We start from the raw sequence: 26,391 nt of genomic DNA, 5'->3' as shown, positions 1-26,391 counted from the left end.
AGTAGGTTGCCATGCCCTCCTCCAGGGGATCCTCCCAAATCAGGAATCGAACCTAGGTATCTTACACTGAAAGTTAGTCACACAGTCATGTCCGACTCTTTGTGATTCTATGGACTGCACCCTGTCCTGCTCCTCTGTCCATGGAATTCTCCAGGCAAGAGTACTGGAGTGGGTTGCTGTGTCCTTCTCCAGGGGATCTTCCTGGCTGGGGATCGAACCCAGGTCTCCCACACTGCAAGCAGATTCTTTACCAGCTGAGGCACAAGGGAAACCCCTCTCACACTGAAGGCAGATTCTTTACCATCTGAGCCATTGATTATTCCTATTGTTTTTAGCTATTCCTCCTCCTTCTGATCTTTTCAAGCAAATCAATTTTTTTGTCTGTGTGTGCAAATTGATGTTTTATTGCCTTAGTAATTTTTCCTAAGCACTTTTTAAGTCATAATACTTGCCTGCACAAAGAGTGACTCCTCATCACTTATTTCTTATCATCTAAAACTGACTTAACCACTTAATTGGGCTGAATTCCCTCATTTACTGGAGGAATTAAATGAGATCATCTACAAAAACCTAACTCTGTGTTAACACCCACATAGTTCTATTTCACTTTATGATTTTTTGTTTTGTTTTGTTTTTCAGAAGGAGGAGGTTTGGGGCCCTTGAAAGTCTGGTTGACCATCTTGAGTGAGAGAGTTGGGGCACATGGTCTGATGCATTTCTCTGTGAAAAGGCCTGGGTCATTGGGGAATAAGAGAACAGATGCAGAAGCATCTGTGGTTTTGACCCAGTGGGCCCCGCTAGAAGAGCACAGGAAGCTCCCCAGGGCAGTGGTGGCCCTATGGAGGTGGCAGATGGCACTCACAGGCGTGGGTGTCAACAAGCATCTGAGGGAAACCAGCCTGCTTTAGCCTCTGGCTGAGAAAGGATACAGTTAGCCACTATTTAATTAACAAGACTCACAATTTGAGCACTGCATTATAATTTTGAATAGCTATAATTTGCCTTTTATAAACAGGGAGTAAGTAGTCTTCATTCATCCCTATAGAATTGGCTAAATAATTTTTTTTTAATTACAGAAAAGTGTATACGAGAATATGAAATAGGTAAAGTTTTCTGTGATGTATATTTGAGGTAAATTTGATACAGCCATGCTAATGCCATGCCACACAGTTTCCAGTGAAGGAAAAAGAGCACAGGGACTTCCCCGGCAGTCCAGTGTCTAATACTCCAAACTCCCAAAGCAGGGGGCCCAAGTTCAATCCCTGGTCAGGGAGCTAAGGGTCCACATGCCACAACTTAAGATCCCACATGCCACAATGAAGATAGACCATCCCACCAACTGCAACTAGAGACCATGCACAACCAAATAAACATATAAATACACCGAAGAGAGAGAGAGATAAAGAAAGAGAGAGCACAGTGGAATTTAGACTCTAAAGGACACTAAATGGTTCATCTTGAAGTATTACCCACTCAAAATGGGAGACAGAATGGCCAATCTTTCAGTCCCTATATTATAGTGGTCCTCAAAACCCCTCATTTTTGGAGGGTTTCATCTTGAGGTTCCCAAAGCTAATTTCATATGGGGAACTGGGATTCAGAAATCAAACACGCCTGGCCTCCAACCAGCAGCACTATAGTTCTGTGAATTGCTTTCCCTGGAATCATCTATATGAAGTGTCTGTCCCAGCTCGACTGAACTTCTCAATGAACCCTCTGTTTCCTTTAGCCGAAATAGCAGACTGAATATAAAGATGATTCAGCGATAGAACAATGGGATAGAGAGTCAGAAAGAAATCTCACTGACCTGGTAGGTGGCCAAACATCTACTCTACACTAGCATCATCATCTTGTGCAAGTCAATTATCCCCCATAAGTCTCAAATTCCTCACTTGTCAAATGTGGACATTAGTCCGGATAGTCACCGATCTTAAGGGTTGCATGACAATGTACAGGCAAGTTCTTTATACACTTTAGAGTAGAGACATGGCTCTGAGCAGTTAATTCCATCTTGCGTTGTTCACTGATTTCAAGTGTTTCTCCAGGGAAGAAGCCTCAGCTTCTCATTTTGTCCTCCCTGACACGTCTTTCATTCTATAGGTGCTGTGGGGCAGAGAGCAGAAATTATATAACTAAACTGTCATACACATCCAGATTGCTGCTAAAATCTAAATTTGGTGTCCTCTCATCTCTTAATTCCCCACAAAGCTTGCTGCAGTCAGTTGCCACAGCTGACAACTGAAAAGTCTTATTTTGAGAACTTTTGGCTAATTGGAAATGCTTTGAAAGTAGGACTATTGAGCTGTAGGGAGATTTAGAAAAGACAGAGATTTTTCTGATGCAGGATTTAGTTCCAGACACACAGCAGATACTCTTTTTCATTAAGAGCCTTAGATATTTTGCTTTATTTGGTCACTCGTATATAGCTGCTCAGCTTCCCCGGGCTCAGTGGTAAAGAATCCGCCTGTCAATGCAGAAGACACAAGTTTGATCCCTGGATCAGGAAGATTCCCTGGAGAAGGAAATGGCAACCCATGCCAATATTCTTACCTGGAGAATCCCATGGATAGAGGAGCCTGGCAGGCTATTGTCCCTGGGGTCTCAAGAGTCAGACATGATTGAGCAACTAAAAAACAACAAACAAAATGCAACTGCTCAGGAGACAATTCTCTTTAGAGGTAAACACAGCAGAAGGATTTAATATAATCTTCAGAAAACAGCCTTGAGACGAAACCTCAGGAGATTATGTCAGTTTTTGCCTCTTAATAATTGAGCAACATTATGATCATCCCTTGTTATCTAAGGGGTGTTGGTTTCAGGATTTCTACAGACACCAAATCCACTGATGTTGAGTCTCTCATGTAAAGTGGAGTAATACAGTTGGCCCCCCACACCCGCAGATTCAACCAAAGGCAAATGTGTTGAATCCACAGATTCAGAACTGCAGACAGGGAGGGCTAACTGTATATAATTTGTCCTGTTTGTACCCTACCTATTTTTAACCCATATAACATTTTTAAGTGTACATTACTGTTGACTATAGGTACAAGGTTGGGCAGCTGATCTCTAGAACTTATTTTTCTTGCTTAAGAAAGAAAGCTTTCTTTCTTTCCAACCGATTTTTCCATTGATTAGTAACTTCTCATTTCTCCTTTACTTCAGTTGGAATGGCAACCACCATTCCACTCTTTGATTCCATTAATTTAACTATTCTTGAAACCCCATATAAATGGGAAAAGGCAGAATTTATCCTTCTGCTTTTGGCTTATTTCACTTAAAAAAATGTCTTCCAGCTTCATCCACATTGGTACATGTTGCAGAATTTCTTCCTTTTTAAAGATGACTAATATTTCATTGTATGTATATATCACATTTTCTATATCCATTTATCCACTGATGGATATTTGGACTATTTCCATATCTTGGCTATTGTGACTAGTGCTGCAATGAGCACAAAAGTGCTATTAACTCTTCAAGATCCTGATTTCAGGTTTTTTGATAAACACGCAGAAGTGAGGTTGCTCTATTATGTGGTTGGTAGTTCTATTTTTAATGTTTTGAAGAAATTGTGTACTCCTTTTCATAGTAGCTACACCATTTTGCTTCCTCATCAACAGCTCTATAGTTGACCCTTGAACAACATGGGGGTTGGGACCCACTCTCATTGAAAATCTACCTGTAACTTTACAGTTGACCATCCTATCTGTGGTTCACATCCATGGATTTAACCAACCTCAGATCATGTACTACTGTAGTATGTATTTGCTCAGAAAAAAAATCATGTATTAGGGTATCTATGCAGTTCAAATTTCTGTTGTTCATGGATTAACTTCACCCTGTATGCTAAAGGCTATTATGTTCACCTGGTTCAAAAGTGTTTTGCCTTTGCTACCCCACGACCAAGGTCAGGGGCGGTGGCCAGGAGGAGCTACCCCACCCCCAAGGTCAGGGGCAGCAGCCAGGAGGAGCTACCCCATGTCCAAGGTAAGGAGCAGCAGCTGCACTTTGCTGGAGCAGCCGTGAAGATATACCCCATGTCCAACGTAAGAGAAACCCAAGTAAGATGGTAGGCACCGAGAGAGGGCATCAGAGGGCAGACAGAAGGAAACCACAATCACAGACAACTAGCCAATCTGATCACATGGACCACAGCCTTGCCTAACTCAATGATACTAAGCCATGCTGTGTGGGGCCACCCAAGATGGATGGGCCGTGGTGGAGAGGTCTGGCAGAATGTGGTCCACTGGAGAAGGGAATGGCAAATCACTTCAGTATTCTTGCCTTGAGAACCCCATGAACAGTATGAAAGAGCAAAAAGATAGGACACTGAAAGATGAACTCCCCAGGTCAGTAGGTGACCAATATGCTGTTGGAGATCAGTGGAGAAATAACTTCAGAAAGATTAGAGGGATGGAGCCAAATCAAAAACAACACCCAGTTGTGTATGGGACTGGTGATAGAAGCAAGGTTTGATGCTGTAAAGAGCAACAATGCATAGGAACCCGGATTGTTAGGTCCGTGAATCAACAACCTGGAAGTGGTCAAACAGGAGATGACAAGAGTGAACATCGACATTCTAGGAATCAAAAAACTAAGATGGATTGGAATGGGTGAATTTAACTCAGATGACCATTATATCTACTACTGTGGGCAAGAATCCCTTAAGAGAAATGGAGTAGCCATCATAGTCAACCAAAGAGTCTGAAATGCAGTACTTGGATGCAATCTCAAAAACGACAGAATGATCTCTGTTCGTTTCCAAGGCAAACCATTCAATATGACAGTAATCCAAGTCTGTGCCCCAATCAGTAGCACTGAAGAAACTGAAGTTGAACAGTTCTATGAAGACCTACAAGACCTTCTAGAACTATATCCAAAAAAGATGTCCTTTTCATTATAGGGGACTGGAATGCAAAAGTAGGAAGTCAAGAAACACCTGGAGTAACAGGCAAATTTGGCCTTGGAGTACGGAATGAAGCAGGGAAAAGGCTAATAGAGTTTTGCCAAGAGAACACACTGGTCATAGCAAACACCCTCTTCCAACAACACAAGATAAGACTCTAACGGGGACATCACCAGATTGTCAAAACCAAAATCAGATTCATTATATTCTTTGCAGCCAAAGATGGAGAAGCTCTATACAGTCAGCAAAAACAAAACCGGGAGCTGATGGTAGCTCAGATCATGAACTCCTTATTGCTAAATTCAGACTTAAATTGAAGAAAGCAGGGAAAACCACTAGACCATTCAGGTATGACCTAAATCAAATCCCTTATGATTATACAGTGGAAGTGAGAAATAGATTTAAGGGACTAGATCTGATACACAGAGGGCCTGATGATCTATGGACAGAGTTTTGTGACATTGTACAGGAGACAGGGATCAAGACCATCCGCATGGAAAAGAAATGCAAAAAACCAAAATGGCTGTCTGAGGAGGCCTTACAAATAGCTGTGAAAAGAAGAGAAGCAAAAAGCAAAAAAGAAAAGGAAAGATATACCCATTTGAATGCAGAGTTCCAAAGAATAGCAAGGAGAGATAAGAAAGCCTTCTTTAGTGATCAGTACAAAGAAATAGAGGAAAACAATAGAATGGGAAAGACTAGAGATCTCTTCAAGAAAATTAGAGACACCAAGGGAACATTTCATGCAAAGATGGGCTCAATAAAGGATACAAATGGTATGGACCTAACAGAAGCAGAAGATATTAAGAAGAGGTGGCAAGAATACACAGACCCAGATAATCACCATGGTGTGATCACTCCCTTGAGCCAGACATACTGGAATGTGAAGTCAAGTGGGCCTTAGCGAGCATCGCTATGAACAAAGCTACTGAAGGTGATGGAATTCCAGTTGAGGTATTTCAAATCCTAAAAGATGATGCTGTGAAAGTGCTGCACTAATATGCCAGCAAATTTGGAAAATGCAGCAGTGGCCACAGGACCGGAAAAGGTCAGTTTTCATTCCAATCCCAAAGAAAAGCAATGCCAAAGAATGCTCAAGTTCAATTCAGTTCAGTCACTCAGTCGTGTCTGACTCTTTGTGACCCCGTGAATTGCAGCACACCAGGCCTCCCTGTCCATCACCAACTCCTGGAGTTCACTCAAACTCACGTCCATCGAGTTGGTGATGCCATCCAGCCATCTCATCCTCTGTCGTCCCCTTCTCCTCCTGCCCCTCGATCCCTCCCAGCATCAGAGTTTTCCCAATGAGTCAACTCTTCCCATGAGATGGCCAGAGTACTGGAGTTTCAGCTTTCCTTCCAAAGAAATCCCAGGGCTGATCTCCTTCAGAATGGACTGGTTGGATCTCCTTGCAGTCCAAGGGACTCTCAAGAGTCTTCTCCAACACCACAGTTCAAAAGCATCAATTCTTCGGCGCTCAGCCTTCTTCACAGTCCAACTCTCACATCCATACATGACCAGTGGAAAAACCATAGCCTTGACTAGATGGACCTTTGTTGGCAAAGTAATGTCTCTGGTTTTGAATATGCTCTCTAGGTTGGTCATAACTTTCCTTCCAAGGAGTAAGCGTCTTTTAATTTCATGGCTGCAATCACCATCTGCCGAATGGCAAACCACTTCAGTATTCTTGCCTTGAAAACCTCATAACAGTATGAAAAGGCAAAATGATAGGATACTGAAAGAGGAACTCCTCAGGTCGGTAGGTGCCCAATATGCTACAGGAGATCAATGGAGAAATAACTCCAGAAAGAATGAAGGGATGGAGCCAAAGCAAAAATAATATCCAGTTGTGGATGTGACTGGTGATAAAAGCAAAATCCGATGCTGTAAAGAGCAATATTGCATAGGAATCTGGAATGTTAGTCCATGAATCAAAGCAAATTGGAAGTGGTCAAACAGGAGATGGCAAGAGTGAACATTGACATTCTAGGAATCAGCAAACTAAAATGGACTGGAATGGGTGAATTTAACTCAGATGACCATTATATCTACTACTGTGGGCAGGAATCCCTTAGAAGAAATGGAGTAGCCATCATGGTCAACAAAAGAGTCCAAAATGCAGTACTTGGATGCAATCTCAAAAACGACAAAATGACCTCTGTTCGTTTCCAAGGCAAACTATTCAATATCACAGTAATCCAAGTCTGTGCCCCAACCAGTAGCACTGAAGAAGCTGAAGTTGAACAGTTCTATGAAGACCTACAAGACCTTTTAGAACTAACACCCAAACGAGATGTCTTTTTCATTATAGGGGACTGGAATGCAAAAGTAGGAAGTCAAGAAACACCTGGAGTAACAGGCAAATTTGACCTTGGAGGACGGAATGAAGCAGGGAAAAGGCTAATAGAGTTTTGCCAAGAGAACACACTGGTCATAGCAAACACCCTCCTCCAACAACACAAGACTCTACACATGAACATCACCAGATGGTCAAAACCGAAATCAGATTGATTATATTCTTTGCAGCCAAAGATGGAGAAGCTCTATATAGTCAGCAAAAACAAAACCGGGAGCTGATGGTAGCTCAGATCATGAACTCCTTATTGCTAAATTCAGACTTAAATTGAAGAAAGCAGGGAAAACCACTAGACCATTCAGGTATGACCTAAATCAAATCCCTTATGATTATACAATGGAAGTGAGAAATAGATTTAAGGGACTAGATCTGATAGACAGAGTGCCTGATGAACTATGGACAGAGGTTCATGACATTATACAGGAGACAGGTATCAAGACCATCCCCATGGAAAAGAGTGCTCAAACTACCACACAATTGCACTAATCTCACACGCTAGTAAAGTAATGCTCAAATTCTCCAAGCCAGGCTTCAACAATACGTGAACTGTGAACTTCCAGATGTTCAAGCTGGTTTTAGAAAAGGCAGAGGAACCAGAGATCAAATTGCCAACATCCGCTGGATCATGGAAAAAGCAAGAGAGTTCCAGAAAAACATCTATTTCTGCTTTATTGACTATGCCAAAGCCTTTGACTGCGTGGATCACAATATACTGTGGAAAATTCTGAAAGAGATGGGAATACCAGGCCACCTGACCTGCCTCTTGAGAAATCTGTTTGCAGGTCAGGAAGCAACAGTTAGAATTGGGCATGGAACAATAGACTGGTTCCAAATAGGAAAAGGAGTACGTCAAGGCTGTATATTGCCACCCTACTTATTTAATTTATATGGGGAGTACATCATGAGAAACACTGGGCTGGATGAAGCAAAAGCTAGAACCAAGATTTCCAGGAGAAATATCAATAACCTCAGATATGCAGATGACACCACCCTTATGGCAGAAAGTGAAGAAGAACTAAAGAGCCTCTTGATGAAAGTGAAAGTGGAGATTGAAAAAGTTGGCTTAAAGCTCAACATTCAGAAATCTAAGATCATGGCATGCAGTCCCATCACTTCATGGGAAATAGGGAAACAGTGGAAACAGTGTCAGACTTTATTTTTGGGGCCTCCAAAATCACTGCAGATGGTGACTGCAAGCCATGAAATTAAAAGATGCTTACTCCTTGGAAGGAAAGTTATGACCAACCTAGACAGCGTATTTAAAGCAGAGACATTACTTTGCCAACAAAGTTCCGTCTAGTCAAGGCTATGGTTTTTCCAGTAGTCATGTATGGATATTAGAGTTGGACTCTAAAGAAAGCTGAGCGCTGAAGAATTGATGCTTTTGAACTGTGGTGTTGGAGAAGACTCTTGAGAGTCCCTTGGAGTTCAAGGAGATCCAACCAGTCCATCCTAAAGGAGACCAGTACTGGGTGTTCTTTGGAAGGACTGATGTTGAAGCTTAAACTCCAATAGTTTGGCCACCTGATGTGAAGAGCTGACTCATTAGAAAAGACTCTGACACTGGAAAAGATTGAGGGCAGGAAGAGAAGGGGATGACAGAGGATGAGATGGTTGGATGGCATCACTGACTCGATGGACATGGGTTTGGGTGGACTTCGGGAGTTGGTGATGGACACGGAGGCCTGGTGTTTTGAGGTTCATGAGGTCGCAAAGAGTTGGACATGACTGAGCGACTGAACTGAACTGAACTGAACTGAATCATCTTCCAAAAGGAGGTACCAGAAATTACCTCTAAATGTACTTATAACTTCATACTTATAAGCTTCTTCTTTTCCTTTTCCTGTGGTTACAGACTCAGCCAGAACCACAATTTACAAAGAAAAAAACTTCAGCAAGAATGAATTAATATGAGTCTCTGATCAAACCTGCTTAATATTAATTAAAATTGGATGGTCACATAATTTTAAAAGATGAAATTTGTTTTAGATTTTTTTGATGTAGATCATTTTAAAATTCTTTACTGAATTTGTTACAATATTGCTTCTGTTCCATGTTTTTTTTTTAAATTTTTTTGGCCATAAGGCATGTGGGATCTTAGCTCCCCAATGAGGGACTGAATCCACAGCCTCTGCATTAGAAGGTGAAGTCTTAATAACCACTAAACTGCCAGGGGAAGCCCCAAAAGACAAACTTTTTAAGAGCTTTGAGTGTAGGACACCTCATCTTACTCTTTTCTTAAACTCCGTGGTAGATGGACAATTTAAGCAGAGGGAAGAAAGACTCACAATGGTAAAACTAGCACTTAGCATTAGCAAAGTACTAGTAGTTCTCCATATATATGAACTCAACCCAGTCGTTTTGTCAACATCCTTCGAGGTAGGTACAATTATGATCCGTATTTTAAAGAAGCTGATTAGTGGAGAAGAGAAGAAGCATACAAAGTAAATTGCAAAGCTAGACTTTCTACCCAGGCCTGTCTCCATTGTTGATGCTCAGAACCACTGCTTCGTCTCCTCCACAATAGGTACGCAGATCTGCCACGAAGGCAGTTAGAGGAGCTCTCTTGCTCTCATTAACTTGGGTAACTAAGGACTTCTTTTCAGACTCAGACCCATATGACAACTGAGTCAGTCCCGAAGAGGGCAAGAAGCCCATTAGCAACGCAGCTGCAGTAGGTGAATCCAGAATTATTTTTGCTGGCACAGACCAAAAGCCCTGCAGTGAATCTTGACTGTCCCTTGCCATCAGTCACCATTTGAGCTTTTCCCAGTCTTTTCTCTCTTAGCCCCAATAGTTGGATGAGGCTTCAGCTCAATTCTCCAACCTGAATTTTATATCCCCAAGATGGACTGCTCTGAATTCCAACCAACTTCTTTGCAGCTCTGGGTTTGACCTAATTTTTGCAAGTTCTTCACAGGATGGAAGGTGAGAAAAACTAGACATCTTTCTCTCAGTGCCCTTAGCCATTGACTAGGATTTGCCGTGAATAGTTTGGAACTTTGGCACCAGTGTTTGCCTTTTATTACCCTGGCTGCTCACAATCCACCATAGCCATTTGGCCTTATTGATTGATCAGTTAACTTGCTCTGACAATGTCTAACAAATGAATGTTATTGTAGGAGGAGCTCTTGTAGCTGAGGTTAGATTTTTCAGTACACTTCCTATTGTTCATCCCCCTCCTCCTTCTTATTGCTTTTCTCACAGCATGTCTCAGGCTCTGACCTGTTTGACTTAGGATACTTCCCTTTATACAGATCCTCAGGGCAGAAGTACTGTTAGTTCTATGCAGCTACTTAAGTTCCACGACCACGGCCAGCCTGGAAGATCATGAAGTCAGTTGTTCTGGGCATCACTTGGCCTATTTTGAAAGCTTACTTTGAGTCAGGTGTGCTCACATTGCACTCTCACTCTCTCACCCTTTCCTTATCTCTTCTTTCTCATATTTAACAGCTCAGCTGCTAATAGTTGCTGAGTCATGTCTTTGCGACTCTTTTGCGACCCCATGGACTGTAGCTCGCCAAGCTCCTCTGTCCATGGGATTTCCAGGCAAGAATACTGAAGTAGATTGTCATTTTCTTCTCCAGGGGATCTTCCCAACTCAAGGATCAAACCTGCATCTTGTGGATTGCAGGCAGATTCTTTGTGTATTTTGACCACTTTCATCACCAAAGGTATTGTATTATTATTGACTGTATTCCCCACATGTACACTTCATATCCATAACTCATTTATTTTGCACCTGGAAGTTTGTACCTCTTAATCTCCCTCACCTATTTCACTCATCCCCTCACCCCCTCTCCTCCGGCAACCATTGCTTTGCTTTCTGTAGCTATGACTCTTTTCTGTTCTGTTACGTTTGTTCATTTGTTTTTTAGATTCCACATGTGAGTGAAATCATATGGTATGTTTTTAGTCTGACTTACTGAACTTAGCACGATAACCTCTAAGTCCATCCTGGCTGTTGCAAATGGCAAGATTTAATTCTTTTTTTTATGACTGAGTAAAATTCCATCATATAATATATATGTATATATATGTATGTGTGTATATATATATATATATATATATATATATATATGAAACCTATGTAAAATATGTCTCACATCTTTATCCGTTCATTTATCTGTGGAAACTTAGGTTGTTTCCATATCTTGGCCATTGTAAATAAAGCTGCAATGAACATAAGAGTGAATGTATCTTTTCAAATTGATGCTTTTGTCTTTTTCAGATAAGTACCCAGTAAAATTGCTGGAGCATATGGTAGTTCTATTTTTAATTTTTTGAGGAACCTGCATACTGTTTTCCATTGGTAGCTGCACCAATTTACATCGCCACCAACAGCACTAGAGGGTTCTATTTTCTTCACATCCTGACCGGTACTTATTATTTCTTGCCATTTCGGTGTGGTTTGTTATGCACCAAAGCTGATGGATAGATGCATGTTGTCTCATTTGATGTTCATTGTTGGGCTGCAGTGAGACAGGTTACGTGACTTGACTAAGATGCTTAACTTGTAAGTGGCAGAGCTGGGACTGGGACCTGGGCAGCTCTAGCACCTGTCTTTTCCAGTGCACCCTCTCTGCTTCTCTGTCTGCCAGAGGAGCATCTGATGAGATCGAATGGAATAGTGAAACACTGGAGAGGAAAGAGCCTTAGGGACAACTTAGTACTTCTCTCTTCCTGCACACCTGAAGCACCCGAGGCCCGGGAGTGTTTGTCTTGGTTCTCAAAGCTTGGAAGATATGTAGCAGGGATGCTGACCCCAGGCTTTCTCTTCTTTTTCTCATGCTGTCTGCTTCAGAGTTCTCTGCTCTGCCTTCAGGCCCCCCCAAATTCATTTTTTTAAGGTGAGATGGTGACAGTAAGGTGGTGTCGTGGTGGGGATAGCATTTTAGGCATGAGGAAAGCATGCCTTATGTGTTTGTGTGCTTGGTGTGGGTGGCTTCTTTTAGATTTCTGAAATTAACAAGAGGTGGTCAGCTGCTTCTTTGCCTGCCTAAAATTTGCCTTCAGTGATGGACTCCCCTTCTTAGAGAGAGCAGATGGCCTTCTAGAAACAGATACTTTCTCCCTATTGTTTTAGGCACAGGAGATGTGCCTAAAAGCCTGATGTGAAGGAACCTCTGGAAAAGAGCAGCTCTGTGCAGAAAAAGACAGATTTCTCTGATCTGTCTAGACCCTGATCTTAGACAAGTCATACACAGGGGCAGACAGAAGAACAGAACTTAATTCTACTGTGGCCTCTAAGCAAAGGGCTGCCACTGCCACATCTCTATTTCTTTCCATTCCCATAAAGCTCTTTCTTAAGGCCTATCTGTATGTATTCAGACAGCCATCCACCAACCTTTGGGGTGCAAGTGTAGCACTTCAATCTTGCCCCCACCTCACCCCAAGCCTAAACAGAGGCCTGAGAATGGAGTCAGGCCTCCCAGTGGGAGTGCCAGTACAAAGCAGTATTTTCCCTCTGTTAGTGTTGATGTCCAGCCCTTCCTTTCAGTTCTACTACTTTAGGTATGTTGTTTCTACTCTGTAAAATGTCTCTTTTTAGAGAATCTTTCCAAAGAAGATAATTAGGTAGGTAGCCATAAATAGGATGTGCAGTAATGAGAGTAGGTTGTACAATCTGGGAAAATTTTTCATGCCTGTAATGGGGAGAGGGCACTGGTAAGAATGCTGGTCTTCAGTAAAGTGAGAGGTATAATTGCATCCTTTTCCTTATCAAATTATGACCCCCTTGTTATTCCATTTCTTGACTTCGAATTCTTCCTTCTATAAAATCATATACTAACTGGAGAAATGAAACATCTTATCATTGCCATATAAAATATATAGAATAGGGAAAATGTACTTGAATCTTTATACATTTTTTTAAATTTTATTTATTTATTTTAGTATACTTGAATCTTAACGGCTTGTATTTTTTTTAGAGCATTTCTTTTGTGGTTCTTCTTTCTGAGTCTTAGGTGGCTTATTTGTGTATCAGAAGCACAGCAAGAGGGAGAAGAGGAAGGGCAATCTAAGGTCATGACCCTGAGGATTCAGGCAGCAAGATAAAAGCTCCTTTCCAGCCCCCACCAAGAGAGGAAAGCAGAAGTGATGGGAATGTCCTGACTTTAGCTCTACAGAAGCCTTTGAATCATTTGGTTGTAAGAGATGAATTCTTTCAAAAAAATTTTTAAAGAGTAATAACAAAAAAAGGCATTATACACACCTCTTAGACAAGATACCACTAATTTGGCTAAATATTAGATGAGAAGAGTTGATGGTCCCAGGGAAAATTCAAGTGCCTGCTTTCATCCAAATCTTCTCCATATGGACAATAGCTCTCATTGTCATATTAGGAAAATTGAGGAGAGAAAATAGATGTAATTTTCTATTCTTCTCACTACATTCCTCAGAGTCCATGAGTAGTTTCTGAGTTTTACTCTAGACATCAGATGAAAACTTCTAGCCCTGGCCTTCAAAACTGCACACTAGGCTTGTCTTTCTTGTTTGCTCTCATCCCCAGTATCCATCAGGAAGTCTCTTCTGCAGCACAGACTGCCTCCCTGTAGGATCCTGAGGTCAGATTTTTCAATCTCCCTGTTCATCAAGTGCAGAGCCTGGGCTGGTGCTCAACCAGCCATAGAGATTTTACCTGGGTTCCTTGCATACACTGGAGTCTCCAGATTTTTCACCTTGTCTACTCCTATCCAGGATCAGGTTAGTGTTTTGAGAAGATCATCCTGACAATGGTTTTGAGAAGGAAAGGCTGAGTAGAAGGACATGGGTGGGAAACGAGCACCAGAGATGCTTCTATACCCACTAAGAAACTAGAGGAAAGATGATTTGAGTGCCCAATTCAATGTAAAAAGTGAAGAAGGAAAAGTGATATGATTATTTGATTCTAGGCATTTTCATTTACTCTAACCACTGATTATCTAGATTTACCATTAATTGAAATATTTTATCTCCTTACTATGGTCACAATTATTTAAGAGACAAGTTATATGAAGTTACCAGAATTTCATTTATCTCACAGGTGTTGTCTTCAGATCACATTTAGCTCCTCATCTAAGGATATGGTCATACCATGAAAATGAAAATTACTTGCAGACTTTAAATATAAAATATGAGCAATTCACAAAGTTGCTATAAGAATTTTCTCCCCACAGTTTCAATGCCTTAGGTTTCTCAGAAAATTCCCAATACTTTTTTTCTAAATCATGCATCCTGTTGGTTCTGTAGAGAATGAAAAAGAGAAAGTGAGTAAGACTTACAGTATATTTTAGGGCCAGACTTGATATTTCTGACTCAAATTCCTAAAATAAACACTAAACAATTGTGTCACAAAATAATACAAACGTAAATATCTGGAAAGTATAAACTTTATAAGGAAAAAAAATTAAAATCAGTCATAATCCTATTGTTCAAGGAAACCCACTGAATTTTCTGAATTTTTTAGTCTTCAGAAAGACTAGATTGTAGCTGTATGTATCAACTACATAGATGTAACTGTATGTATCCACATTAATTAGGACCATAGTGTATATTCTAATTTATATTCTTTTCTCATTTAACACTATATCTTGAGCATTTTCCATTGATATTAGAATTTTTACAAAAGCAGAATTCAGTGAATATATGACATTTCAACTTGTAGAGGTGTCATAGTTTAACAGTTTTTGCTACTGATAATGTTGTGGCAGAGACTGGTTAGATGGAAGGTCATTGAGAGAATGTGACCTCCAGTTGACCTCAGAGCTGGACTCTGACAATGGAAGGCTCCTCACTCCCTCCCCTGTCCTTGGGATGTGTGCTCTGTTCAATATTCCCATAGTTGAGAGCTGTTTCCAAGAATGCAGCCTTGAATGAGCAAAGTTTTGTTGAAACCATCTGGATGGTATACATGACTGAGCCTGGTTAACTTTAACTACATAAACTTTGAGGTTTTGTAGGTAAGTGCAGAGGTCCACTCATCCTTTGGCCACCCAAGATGAGCCTCCTAAGTTTCCTTACCACCTGCCCATCTGGAATGGTTTGTCCCTTTCTTTGGTCTCTTCTTTCCTCTGTGCATGGGGATGGGGCAGTTTCAGATGTTTTTTCCAGGAAATTCTCAAGGTTTCAAACCAACAACATCAACCCCATTTCCTCCTTCAAGGAACACAGGAAGATTATACTGTCCAGCCTCTCTTGCAGCTAGGTTGGGGCCATATAACTGGCTTCTGGCCGGGAATTTGAATCAGAAATATCAAGTCTGACCCTAAAATATAGTTTAAGTTTTCCTTACTTTCTCTCTTTCATTCTCTACAGAACCAAAAGGACTCGTGGCAGATGTAAAGGAAGGCACATTTTAGAGTTGTCACTCGAAGGAATAGTCATGCAAGAAAGTACCTCAGCCTTCATCAAACTCTGGTATAAGTGAGAAAGAAATGTTATCATGTCAAGTATCTGGGAATTAAAGCATTTTTTCCCCCCAGCAGCTACCGTTATTTATATTGAGTTTTTCTGATTTTATTCAATTTATGAATATACCAAAATGTCTATCTTTATACACATACAATTTGTCCTCTTAGGACAGATTTCTTAAGATCAATCTGGGTGGGATTTTTGGCTTCCATTGAGGATGTAGAAAGCTAGAAAGGCAACATCCCTATTCCAGCAATAAAAAACCTGGATAATCTACAAAATAATAATTTTTCTTAACACCATCCTAGAGGTGAATTCACCTAAAATATAGGGAAAATTTTAGAATCTAAAATTTAAGGGAAATTAAGGCAAGGCAGTCACCTCCACAGAGAAACAGAACATAAGCAGTGTCCTACCTATCAAGGCAGCAAAAGGAAGATGGGGCTTCCATAAAAGGATGGGTAAAGATGCCTTCAGCTAAGATTTGTATCAGGTTACTAAAGGAAGAGAGTGGGCTGGGATGAGCATATAGATCTCCTGGGAGTCACAGACAGAATGGGTGTTTTGCAACCTCTTCTTGGATATTGTCAGATACTCAGAGAAAGAATGGGGTATATGGCAGCTGGAGAAAGGCTCTTTTGGAGATGTTGGCCTAAGAATGAGGTTGGCTACCCTTGGAAGGAAAAGCATGACATCCCACTTGTTCCCATCTTCCTGTGGGAAGCATAAACATTTCAATTAGTCAATCAGCAGTCACTGTATAGGCCAGGACTGTATAGGGCCACCTCCAAAGACACCCATGTCTTATTCCCTGGAATCTGTGAATTTGTTGCCTTTCATAGCAAAAAGGACTTTACAGATATGATTAAGTTAAGGTTCTTAAGATGGGAAGATTGTTTTGAGTCATCAGGGGCCTAAAGTATAGAGAAGCAAGACTGTCAAATTTAGAAAGGCGTATGTAATGACAGAAACAGAGATTGGAATGATTTGCTTTGGTGAAAGCAGAGGGCCATGAACCAAGGGGTGCAAGTGGCCTCTGAAGCTAGAAAAGACAAGGAGACAGAACTTCCCTGAAGCTTTCAAAAGGAACACAGGATAGGTGACACTTTAGCCTTCTAAGGCTCATTTTGGATTTCTGACCCCCAGAAGTGTAAGATAATAAATTTGTGCTGTTTTAAACCCCTCAGTCTGTGGCAGCTTGTTCCAATAGAAATAGGAAACCTAGATATCCAACCATGTCCCAGTGGCCACCCAACCTTTACAAGGGAAAGCTGAAAGACATAGCTTTTAATGGGCACTCTGGCATCTTGTCTTAGTCCACTCAGGCTGCTGTAACAACATGCCACAGATTGGTGGCTTATAAACAACAGATATGTATTTCTCATGATTCTGGAGGCAGGAAGTCCAAGGCAAGAGTGTCAGCATATTCAAGTTCTGGCAAAGGCTCTTTTCTATGTTGCAAACTGCTGACCTCTTGATGTATCCTTACACAGTGGAGGAAGGGGTATGGGATCCTTCTGGCACCTCTTTTATAAGGGCACTACTCTCATTCATGAAGGCTCTGCACTCATGACCTAATCACCTCCCAGAGGCTCTACCTCCTAATACTATCACTTTACAGGGTTAGAACTTCAGCATATTAATATGGAGAGACAAAAGCTTACATACCATACCACACCTCCAATAAAATTAGAGTTCTATTAAAGCCAGAATTGTTAGTTTAAAATGAGCAATCTCTTCCACAACAGATTTGTTTTAGTTCTTCACTATCCCAATTACTTTTTTAAAGATTTTATGTATTTGTTGTTTTGATGGATGGTGTGTGGGGTCTTATTTCCCCCACCAGGGATGAAACCCATCCCCCCCTGCATTTGAAGCAGAGAGTCAACCACTACACCAGGAGGGAAGTTCCATTATCCTAATTATTACAGCTGTTGTGAGGTGTTTTAATATCTAGTGGGTCTATTCTCTTTCACTTTTTTCTTTTTTTGAATTTCTTGAATATTCCTGCTTGTTTATTTTGCCATGTGTACTTTACAGTCAATTTGTCTAATGAAAAATATCCTGTTGGTATTATGTTAATTTATAGATTAACTTTTAGAGAATATTGACATCTTTATGAGGCTGAATTCTTCTGCCTAACTGCATGGTATAGGTCTCCATTTGTGCTAGCCCAGTAAGACTCCTTTGGTACTTCTGACGTCTGGAACTGTAAGCTTTGCTTCTTTCTCTATGTAGATTTTAACTTCTTGCTTGAAAAAGGTTAATTCTATTTGTTGTAGGGCATACAAGAGTGATTTTTCAAATGCTGAAGTAAAAAACATGTGACAGTAGTATTACATTGAATTCCTTCTCTCAGGAGGTCATTTGTATAGAAGTATCACTGGATATAAAATCACAAACAGCTTTGTTCACTGCTCACTATTTGAAGATACGCTATAGCTCCTTGTAGACAATAACTGCTGAAAGTTGTTCATAGTCAATGATTATATTGTCAAATATGTGAAATGTTTCTTGACATGTAAATTACTGCATATGAAAACTTTATTAGAACTGAGGTTCAAACAGCCCCATCAAATTCTGAAGAGTGAGATCAGAGCAAACTGAAAGGAGGAAAAATGCTGATGTGTGAAACAGACAACTCACCATGCCAGGCTAGGAATGCAAAGGGAGAGCTATGAATGTGTCCAGACCTCACTGACCCTTGATATCGATCATCCAAAATACCTTTCAAATTCTTATGCTACTAGACTAAAATACCAGTATATTAGCATGACTCCAATTCTTTAGTAGTATCTAGTACTAGCTGAGAAATTCTGTATAAGTAAAGAAGAGTTACTTCCTAGCCATCATATATAATCAACCATAAACTGGCTTAAGTAAAACAGTCAGAAGTTGTATTCATTTATCCTGTCTCACCTGAATCTGTAAAAAAAAAAATCTAAAATGTTGATTAGGGCTTTTAAAAAAGATTTTGTGTGTGTGTGCGAACCATTTTCAAAATCTTTATTGAATTTGTTAACAATATTGTTTCTGTTCTATGTTTTGTTTTTTTGGCCATGAGATACATGGGATCTTAGCTCCCCAACCAAGGATCGATCATGTACCCCCTGAATTGGAAGGTAAAGTCTTAACCACTAGACTGCCAGGGAGGTCCCTCAATTAGGACTGTTAAGCAAGGGTTTTACCTCTTTGGGTGCTCAGCTATTTCTTGAGGGGATTAGCTGTATAGAATTTCAAGGCATCACTCAGATGTAAACATAAACAACAAATGGAATAGGGAGATCCTTTACATGATTCACAGCTGGGAGGAGAATGTCCTGTAAATTGAATGTTTTAATTAGCTTCAACAAATGGGAGAGACAAACTGGAATAGAACCAAGGGGAGATGCTTAGATTAACCTGCCAGCTCTAGTTGTTTGCATCAAAACAGCTACACTGCCATGACAATTTTTCCAGTTGAATTCAAAGAAGAAGTAGAACATGCACAAAATAGGAAAATACAGATTGAAAAAGTAAGAGTGTTAATCTGTATTAATATTCAGGTAAACCAAATTTTATAACTTCATGAAGGGATGTAAGCATTAAGGGAAAGAGGTGCCTGGCTTATAGCCACTGTTCATCTCAGACTTGACTGCCTGCCGTTACTTAGAAGCAGGCACTGGGCTAAAAAAAGACCCAGAATATTACAGACCCAACTTTGGAAGGTATGTTAAATGTCCTCTGGAGTGATCCGTCTCCTTTCCTGTGTTGATTCCTTTCTGTAGAAGCCTCACAAAGTCCTCACTAAATCAGCTTGTACACTGCCTTCCAAAGCAGTCTACTCAATCCTTGGGGAGCTCTGGCTGTTATATTCTCCTGTATGTTGATCCAAAAGCTGCATAGTTTTAGTTTCTACCCATTGCTTTTAGTTCTGTTCCTTGAGGAACAAAATTAATCTTGGAACTGTACAACAGTTTTTCAGCTCTCGAAAACTGGCTATCATCTCCACAACGTACTGTCTTTAGCTGACTAACTAGCTCTTAATTTTTTAACTGCTCTGAACAGGACAAGAGGTCAAATTTCCTCATCATCCTTGTCTCTTTTTTACAAGCTTGTGTTTCTCTTTGTCATCGTAGACAATGCTGAACAGAGCATACTTCTTTTGTTTTAAATCTTTGCTGTCAAAGTGTGTTCTTCCAACTCACAGGAACTTCTTAAAAGTGAAAACTCCACAGACCCACCTCAAACTCCTGAATCAGAGTTTGGATTTTGTTAAGATCCCCGGTGACTCATATGAACTTTAAAATTTGAAAAACACTGTTCTAGATAAGTGGTTCTCAAACTTGACACCACATTGGAATACAGGTCCTTGAGTCCATTCTGAGCGATGACTGAAAAAATGTTTTTTCCCAAAAGCAACAATACTACCTATTTTTCTATACAAATGTTGAAATGTAGGGGCAGTTGAAGGGCAGAGAGCAAAATAAGCATGTCATGAGTCAAGAGTACTAACAAACCCAACAAAAGAAAAGTCCGTTTCCATGTGCTGTGTGGTGGTGCTATCCAGTCTTGGTTCTACTATTTGAAATATGACATAATACTCATCGGAAATTATAGTGGCTTTACTTCCTATTGATACAAGAATCTGGATAACAAAACATAAAAAAAACAATAAATTTAGAAATCACAATCTCTAGGATGTCAAATTTTATAGCTTATGAGGGCCTGCCATTTAATGTTAAAACAGTAATTTTGTATTTACTTGATTATACCACATGGTGGCTCAGACAGTAAAGAATCTGCCTGCAATGTGGGAGAGCTGGATTCAATCCCTGGTTCAGGAAGATCCCCTGGAGATGGGATTGGCAACCCACTCCAGTATTCTTGCCTGGAGAATCCCATGGATAGCGGAACCTGGCAGGCTACCGTCCAAGGGGTCACAAAGAGTTGAACGTGACTGAGCAATTGATATATATGATGAATGGAGACTCACATGCCAATAATGCTAATGTCTTGTCCACTACATGGCAGCCTGAAGGCATACTCAGGTCCTTTCGTGTTGTATATTTTGGAGTCAGTGTTTTATAAATCATTCATCTATCATTTTAAAGGCAACAGTAAAGTAAACTCACTTTCATCAAGAGAAAATTTAAGCTTTTTGTGCCGTGACTAAAGAAGTTAGATTAAAATCTACTAACTCAGTGGTCCCCAAACTCTGGTATCTAATGCCTGATAATCTGAGGTGGAGCTGATGTAATAATAATAGAAATAAAGTGCACAATGAATTTGATGTGTTTGAACCATCCCAAAACTATCCCCTCTCCCTGACCTGTCAAAAAATTGTCGTCCACAAAACTGATCACTGGTGCTCAAAAGGTTTGGGACCGTAAATCATTGGGAATAGAAACAGTATTCAATACAAAGTAGAAACAAGAAAGAGTTTAGAAAGATTCTCTTGAGAACAAAGAGAAGAGAGTCAGAGAGGAAAGGGTTTAATCTCACAGGTCTGCTGTGAGAATATCCATTTTATCTACGTAGAATGAATAAGTTGACTTATTTTATTGCATCCCACAAGGCAAATTCTCTCAGCTTCATTATAAAAAACAATAAACAAAATGGATGCAATATTTTTTGCACATCAGCATGTAAAAGCTTTGCATTGTGTTGTAGGAAAAAAAAAAATACATGTAGACCACGTGTCATGTTCCGTTCAATGTTTCTGGCTGTCTACACTTGTCGAGTGCTTCTCACTTCTTACACAGAAACTGCCACAGCACATGGTAAAAAATGCACCAAACTATCACAATTATGCATAAAAATATTCCCTAAGAATACAAAATACTAGGGACTGACCCCAAAATACTCCCTAGTATACAAGTTCTAGGGACCATATTTTTTTTCTGAAATCTCATTTTTTCCTGTGAAGTGGCAGAATAGAATTGTGGTAATTTTAATCTCTAACAGAAGGATCTTTAAGGAGAAGGCTGAAAAGTTGAATGGGCTTCCTGGGTCTCTCAGTGGTAAACAGTTCACCTGCAATGCAGGAAACGGTTTCAATGCCTGGGTTGGGAAGATTCCCCTGGAGAAGAAAGTGAAAATCCACTCCAGTATTCTTGCCTGGGAAATCCCATGGACAGAGGAGCCTGGAGGGTTACAGTCCAAGAAGTTGCAAAAGAGTTGGACATGATTTAGCAACTAAACAACAACAAAAGGTTGGACACTCTTTCTGGGCATCTGGATAAAACAGCAGTTGAGATGAGAACTATAAGTTAGAGGACAGGCTCAGCAAAACAGCATTTCAATGCCTTCCATCTGCCTTCTCTTCTCTTCATTGCATTCCTCAGCCATGCACTCAGTCTGTTGTTTCTTTCCTCCTTATTCTTGCATCAGTTCCAAAAATAACTGCTGAACACTTACTGCATGCCCAGCAATGTGCTGACTTCTAAGGATACAGCAGAAAGCAAGACAAAAGATCTACTTTTGTGAAGCTTAGTATTAAGCAGAGAAGACATGCTGTTAACTAACCAAATTACAATAAAGTGTTTAACTGTGTTTACCCCATCTCATTGTCATTTACCTCCAATGTCTGCATCTTTTCCCCTCTGTCTGGGCATATGGAAACTAGGGGCAATCAGGGAGACCAGAAACAGAGGAGGTGACTTTGCCCCTATATTCTCTGAATCTTGTAGTTTTGGGGACAGAGTACTCACTTTTCAACTTAATGTTAAATATTTATTTTCTATTTCCAAACTGGAGTTACATTTCACATCATAGTATTATCTTACAAATATAACAGTGTGTAGCACTTTATTATTTTTAAAAAAATATTTATTATTTGGCTGTGCTGGGTCTTAATTTTGGCACTCAGGATATTCAGTTGTGGCATATGGAACCTAGTTCCCTGGCCAGAGTTGGTCGAACCCAGACCCCCTGCATTGGAAGCACAGAGTCTCAGCCACTGGACCACCAGGAAAGTCCCTGTGCAGCACTTTAGAGTTTGAAAGTCCTTTCACAGTCATTACTACCTTAGACTCAAAACAAGACTGTGAGATGAATGATCCACTTTATGGAGGAGAAAACCAAGGCTCCTGGAGGCTAAGCTACTTGGCTCATTAGCAGCAGAGCCTAAACTTGAGCTTTTTTGCATGATTTAATTGGTTACAGGCTCATACTAGATTTAAACCTGTCTTTGCCTCAGTGATGCTTCATGGACTATCTACTGTGCTAGAAGAATGTTAAAAACATAGTTTGTGTTACTTCAGTGAGTGATTACAGACAGTGATTAGATTTTACGTTAGCTGTTTGCAGGAATTACACTGCAGGTGGCAGTGTGATATTCAGACCCAGGGATGCATTTGCCAAGCGGTTTCCTAGGAGCTGCCTGTTTTGTTTGTTTGTTTTACCATTTATTTATTTTTTAATTTCTTTGGCTGTGTTGAGTCTTCCTTTTTGTGTGGACTTTTCTCTTGTTGAGGTGAGGGGAGGCCGCTATCTAGTTGCAGTGCACGAGCTTCTCATTGTCATGGCCTCTCTTATTGCAGAGCATAAGCTCTAGAGCTCACAGGCTTCAGTAGTTGTGGCTCCCAAGCTCTAGAGCACAGGCTCAGCAGTTGTGGCACATGAGTTTAGCTGCTCCGAGGCATCGGGGTCCTCCCGGACCAGGGACCAAACATGTTGTCTCATGCACTGGCAGGCAGATTCTTCACCACTGAGCCACCAGGGAGGTCCACGGCCTATTTTTGGTTCCCTTGCCAACACTAGTTGTGGCTGGAGCTCTGCAAGTGGAGACAGGACAAGAGACTATTAGGAGACTGCTGGAGCAGGAACCCTGACATATCTGCATAGGTCAGAGTTCTATGAGTAAAGTGGGTTAAATTTGGGAAGACAGTACAAGAAGATGTCAAGAATCTCAGAGCTGGTTACAATGAGAGTTAAGCAGCAGGATGATGAACACCAACAGGTTAGGCCTCAGGCTGGCTTCACGGGCCTGTGACCTGTGCAGGGTTTAATGTTCTGTTGTTGCCATCTTGAAATTCTTAATAAGTATGTTTTTGTATATTTAGTACAATGGGGCAATGACAATGAACAGAAAGAAGGAAATCTGTGAAATATGCATGTGGTCGATCATTTCCCTCCTCACTTACACATAGCACTCACCATGCTCTGTGAGCATGCGATAAGTGGGCAAAGGGTGTCTGTGAAAACAGGTGTCCATTATCACAGGGTGATCCATGAGCACAGGGATGTCCATGAACATTCTAAACATCTGTCCAGAAATAAGGATTTCTATCACATTCTTTCCCACTGTTGTACCTCCCTGCATTAGCTGACCTCTTAAACGGAAATGATGACATAGAAGAAAAGGGAAAGATGGAGCAACTCAGAGTTTCTGATGATTTCAGTCCTTCTTTTCTCATCAGCAAGTCAAAAAAAGAGTTAGGTGGTATATGCGTATATTAATAAGTAAAATAAAGCCAGGTGGTTCTGTGACATTTTTCTCCACTCTTCTGGTTAGAACAACATGCATATGCTTGTTTCAGTTCTGATATACAAATTGTGTAATTTTGGTGATTCTGTATATGAGTTAAGTGCTCTTGTATTTTCATTTAAAACTGGCATTTTACAATATCAAAATGAATGGGAAAATTCAGGTTATACATTCAAATTTAAAAATTTTTGTTTGTAATAACATTAAATATTGGTTTAAAAAATTCTATGATGAGTGAAGAGAGAAGCCACAGAGGAAAGAAGAGGAAAGAAAAAGTTTATATCCAAGCACATTTAAGGCATGTTTTCTTTTGCTTTGGGAACAGAGTTCCTGCATTTTCATTCTGCACTGGACCCTACAAATGATGTGGCCCGGTCTCCTCCTCCCAGGTAGGGTAAAGAAACCTTCAGCACCCTGGAAGGCCTGAAAAGATCAGTAAGAGCTTGAAACTTGGTGACTTTTAGGAATTTGGGTCAGACAAACTAGAGGATGTTGACCAAAGGAGCCCCAGACAGGTATATCTAGAGTCTGGGGGATAGTCAAGGTCACCTGGAAATAGACCCTAACTAGCAACAGAAGAGTGTGGTCCCTGGTGAGGCTTACTAATCATTTTCTGGCCTTGGGTGGCTTCTGTGAGCACCCTGGAGAGAATGGGCCCTGGAAGAGGAATAGCAGATGCCAGCAGCAACAAGAACCAGGTGGCTATGAGGTGCCAGTGTCTAAGTCAAGGTGTTTCTCATATCCTGTCAATGCCTCCTACCTTTATTGCTGCATTGGAGCTCCAAATGCTTGAGCTCAGTCATATCGAGTTCTGTGAGTTTTCAAGTTGCCTAGGGAAACTACTCTTGTTGCATCAGATGTCTAAGCAATAGACATCATGAACACTTTGACTCTGTGGACCCCAGGATACACAGATGCAGTGAGACAGGAAAGCAAAGATGTCACTGGAGGACTGGATCTGAGCCCCATGTGGGCAACAGGTGGCAAGCATGAACACTAAAAACATCTAAATCTCACAGTTTTCTCTGCTCTAATCAGACAAATAGGGAAAAACTCATAGGCTTTCCTAGACAGAAAGCTCCCTACTTCCCACCTTCAGCTTCTAACTTGGAGCCTGGCCCCATAGCACACCTTCCCTCCTTCCTTCCTGCTGTCACATCACCAACAGGGAGGGGATGAGTGTTCATGCAAAACCAACCATGATGGCAAATGGTCCTTAACATCCTTTGACTCTTATTAAGCTTTGCCAATAAGGCTAACTGCCTACAGTAATAAATACATGCCATATAAGGATTTTCACCAAATATAAATAAGAACTCAAAAAGTCTCAGCACTTCTCCCCACCCTTATTTGTACCCACACATTGGCTACTGCTTCTGAAAGATATAAAGATTCTATGTAAACCTTGTGAGTAGCCAAGGCGATAGTGTGCTAAACAGGAAATACACACATTTAGTATCAGAACTTGCCAGTAGGGCACTGGCAAAAGTTATTTTATATCAGTGAGCCTCCTCTGTTAACTGATTAAAGAAGTTCTTTTCCTCTGTAGACAGTGTGGGTAATGGCTTTGTTCATGGTGGTGTCTGTGCAAGTGTTAGTTATCTTTAAGACAGTCAGTACTTCAATTTCTGTTGAATTGTTGAATCCTCAAGGAAATCTGGTGAAGTCCCCTGAGTAGTTAGTCTGATTATCCTAACCTCTGCTTGGCATTGGATGTTCCAAAGGGGAAAAAAAATGACCAAGGAGAAAGGATAAGGGCCAATGGCTGTAATATCCTGGCTAGTTCTCAAAGCAAATTTGACATACTTAAGATGGATAAAGGCAAGATTGATTAAGAGGTCTGTTGGGACATATTGTTCAGTCTCTAAGTTGTGTCTGACTCTTTGTGATCCCATGAACTGTAGCATGCCAGCCTTCCCTGTCCTTCACTATCTTCTGGAGTCTGCTCAAACTCATGTCCATTGAGTCAGTGATGCCATCCAATCATCTCATTCTCTGTTGCCCCCTTCTCCTTATGCCCTTGATCTTTCCCAGTATCAGGGTCTTTTCCAATGACTCAGCTCTTCACATCTGGTGGCTAAAGGATTGGAGATTCAGCTTCAGCATCAGTCCTTCTAATGAATATTCGGGGTTGATTTCCTTTAGGATTGACTGGTTTGATCTCCTTGCTATCAAAGGAAATCTCCAGAGTCTTCTCTAGAGCCACAATTCAAAAGTATCAGTTCTTTGATGCTCAGCCTTCTTTCTAGTCCAACCCTCACATCCATATGT

The sequence above is a fragment of the Bos indicus genome, chromosome 9 (assembly GCF_029378745.1).
Source record: "Bos indicus isolate NIAB-ARS_2022 breed Sahiwal x Tharparkar chromosome 9, NIAB-ARS_B.indTharparkar_mat_pri_1.0, whole genome shotgun sequence".
Lineage (NCBI taxonomy): Eukaryota > Metazoa > Chordata > Mammalia > Artiodactyla > Bovidae > Bos > Bos indicus.
This window is presented reverse-complemented; position numbering follows the sequence as displayed.